This window comes from Kryptolebias marmoratus, linkage group LG21 (genome assembly GCF_001649575.2).
Source record: "Kryptolebias marmoratus isolate JLee-2015 linkage group LG21, ASM164957v2, whole genome shotgun sequence".
Lineage (NCBI taxonomy): Eukaryota > Metazoa > Chordata > Actinopteri > Cyprinodontiformes > Rivulidae > Kryptolebias > Kryptolebias marmoratus.
This window is the reverse complement of record NC_051450.1, coordinates 3,270,100-3,273,762: the sequence shown is the minus strand read 5'-3', so window position 1 is coordinate 3,273,762 and position 3,663 is coordinate 3,270,100.

The window sequence follows — 3,663 nt, the reverse complement described above, 5'->3', positions numbered from 1 at the left end:
AAAGAAATGCCACCCCACACCATTACTGACCCACTGCCAAACCGGTCATGCTGAAGGATGTTGCAGGCAGCAGATCGCTCTCCACGGCGTCTCCAGACTCTGTCATGTCTGTGACACGTGCTCAGTGTGAACCTGCTTTCATCTGTAAAGAGCACAGGGCGCCAGTGGTGAATTTGCCAATCCTGGTGTTCTCTGGGAAATGTCAAGCGCCCTGTGGACATCGGGCCCTCATACCATCCTCATGGAGTCGGTTTCTAACTGTTTGTGCAGACACCTGCACATTTGTGGCCTGCTGGAGGTCATTTTGCAGGGCTCTGGCAGTGCTTCTCCTGTTCGGAGGTAGCAGTCCTGCTGCTGGGTTGTTGCCCTCCTACGGCATCCTCCACGTCTCATGGTGTACTGGCCCGTCTCCTGGTAGCCTCTCCTGGTAGTGTCTCCAGCCTCTGGACACTACGCTGACAGACACAGCAAACCTTGCCACAGCTCGCATTGATGTGCAATACTGAATGAGCTGCACTACATGAGCCACTTGTGTGGATTGTGGTCTCATGCTGCCATGAGTGTGAAAGCACCACCAACATTCAAAAGTGACCAAAACATCAGCCAGAAAGCATAGGTACTGAGAAGTGGTCTATGGTCCCCACCTGCAGAACCACTCCTTTATTGAGTGGGTCTTGCTAATTGCCAATAATTCCCACCTGTTGTCTATTCCATTTGCACAACAGCATGTGAAGTTGACTGCCAAACAGTGTTGCTTCATAAGTGGAAGTTTGATTTACTTGGAGTTATATCTGACACTGGGGTGGGGGCAGTCCTCTCCCAACAATCTCAATCTGACTACATACTTCACCCTTGTACCTTCTTCTCTAAACGCTTCTCTCCACCAGAACAAAACTATAACATTGGCGATCATGAGATTCTGCCTATCAAATTAACTTTAGAAGAATGGAGGCATTGGTTTGAGGGTCTTGAACACCCGGTTCTTATGTGGACAGATCATAAAAATCTGGTCCATTTACAGTCAGCCAAACGTCTAAACCCAAGACAGTCCAGTTGGACTTTGTTCTTCTCCCATTTCAACCTGAATATTGCAATCATCCTCGCTCCATGAGTATCAAACCTGATACTCTTTCCTGGTAGCACTCTCCTGACGATGCTGATGATTCTGCTGAATCTATCCTTTCTCCCTTTTCTGTTCTGTCCGGACCATTTCATGGAACCTTGAAGGTCTGATTCGGGCAGCCTTGGTTAATGAACCTGATCTGGGTGAGTGACCTCCTGACCGGGTTTATGTACCCCCTTCGGTGCGGTCCCGGGTAATACAATGGGCTCACGCTTCTGAGTTCATGCCATCCTGGGGTTAGTCGAACTATCAGGCTTCTCTGATGTTACTTTTGGTGGTCATCCCTGAATTGGGACGTTTGCAAATATGTCTCTGCCTGCAACATCTGTGCCAGGGGAAAGTCCTCTAATCAGGCTCCTGCTGGACTTCTTCAACCCCTTACAGTTCCATCCCGACCCTGGTCCCATATTGCCCTAGACTTTGTGACTGGTCTTCCCCTTTCCAATAACAAATCAGTCATTCTCACCATTATTGACAGGTTCTCCAAGGCCTGCCATCTTACTGCTCTTGCTAAACTTCCTTCTGGAGCACAAACAGTCCAACTTCTTTTTTCTCATGTTTTTTGAGTGCATGGTATCCCTTCCGAAATTGTACAATATGGTGCTTCAGTTCATCTCCCAAGTGTGGAGAGACTTGTTTTGCCTTGGGAGCCAAGTCCTGTCTTTCCTCTGGGTTTCATCCTCAAACTAATGGGCAGAGCGAAAGAATAAAACAGGAACTGTTTTACATTGTGTCTATTTGTCCAATCCCAACTCCTGGAGCACCTTCATACCCTGGGTGGAGTATGTTTACAACACTCACATCTCCATTGCGACCGGCCTTTCCCCTTTTGAGGCCTCTAAAGGCTACCAGCCTCCTTTGTTTCCATCTTCTTGTCCTGAACTGGTAACCTCATCCGCAAGAGCTCACCTCAGAACCTGCCAGAAGGTGTGGAACCAGACAAGTTATCAGTCCCAATGCCATTTGTCTTAGACTTCCCCCTGTATTTGTGTACACCCGATTTTCCACGTGTCCCAGGTCAAGCCCGTTCATTCTAGCTCTCTGACGTACCCCACGTTGGATCTCCATTTAATTGACAGAAAGATCGTTCCCCTCCTCAGTCATCTGCTCTGTTCATTCCTGTGTTCCACCCATCACTAACCACTTACCTCTCTTCATTGCAGTGGATTGCAGCCACTTTTCCTTCTGATATTTCTGTGTGTGCCTCCATATTTGCTACCTGCTTTAGAGTCAAAACTCTCCAAACATGAAGTCAGGTCTTTGTTGCTTTTTTATTTTGCAAAAAGTTTGGATCAATTTAATTGAATTGTTTAAAAAAAAAAAAAACCCTCCCTGGGCTGCCACCTTATCGTGGTGGAGGGGTTTGAGTGTCCCAATGATCCTAGGAGCTATGCTGTCAGGGGCTACATGCCCCTAGTAGGGTCACCCAAGGCAGACAGGTCCTAGGTGAGGGGCCCAACGAAGTGCAGCCCAAAGACCCCTTATGATGAATAAAATTATTGGACACTGTTCCGTTGCCCGGACGTGGGTCACCGAGGCCCCACTCTGGAGCTAGGCCTGGAGTTGGGGCACGTTGGCGAGTGCCTGGTGGCCGGGCTTTCACCCATGGAGCCCGGCCGGGCACAGCCCGAAGAGGAAACGTGGGTCCTCCTTCCGAGGGGCTCACCATCTATAGGAGGGGCCAAAGGGGTCGGGTGCAATGTGAGATGGGTGGTGGCCAAAGGCGGGGACCTTGGTGGTCTGATCCTCGGCTACAGAAGCTGGTCTCGGGACGTGGAATGTCACCTCTCTGGTGGGGAATGAGCCTGAGCTGGTGTGTGAGGTTGAGAGGTTCCGGCTAGAAATAGTTGGGCTTACTTCAATGCACGGCTCTGGCTCTGGAACCAGTCTCCTTGAGAGGGGTTGGACACTCTTTCACTCTGGAGTTGGCCACGGTGAGAGGCGCCGAGCAGAAGTGGGCATACTTGTTGCCCCCCATCTTGGTGCCTGTACATTGGGGTTTGCCCTGGTGAATGAGAGGGTAGCCTCCCTCCGCCTACGTGTGGGGGGACGGGTTCTGACTGTTGTTTGCGTTTATGTGCCGAACAGCAGTTCAGATTACCCACACTTTTTGGAGTCCTTGGAGGGGTTACTGGAGAGTGCCCCTCCTGGGGACTCCCTTGTTATGCTGGGTGACTTCAATGCTCATGTGGGCAATGACAGTGAGACCTGAAGGGGTGTGGTTGGGAGGAACGGCCCCCCTGATCTCAACCCGAGCGGTGTTCTGTTGTTGGACTTCTGTGCTCATCATGGATTGTCCATAACGAACACCATGTTCAAACATAAGGGTGTCCGTATGTGCTCTTGGACACCCTAGGTCGCAGTGTAATGATCGACTTTGTTGTCGTTTCATCTGATCTGCGGCCGCATGTTTTGGACACTCGGGTGAAGAGAGGGGCGGAGCTGTCAACTGACCACTACCTGGTGGTGAGTTGGCTCCGATGGTGGGGGAGGATGCCGGTCAGACCTGGCAGGCCCAAACGTATTGTGAGGGTCTGTTG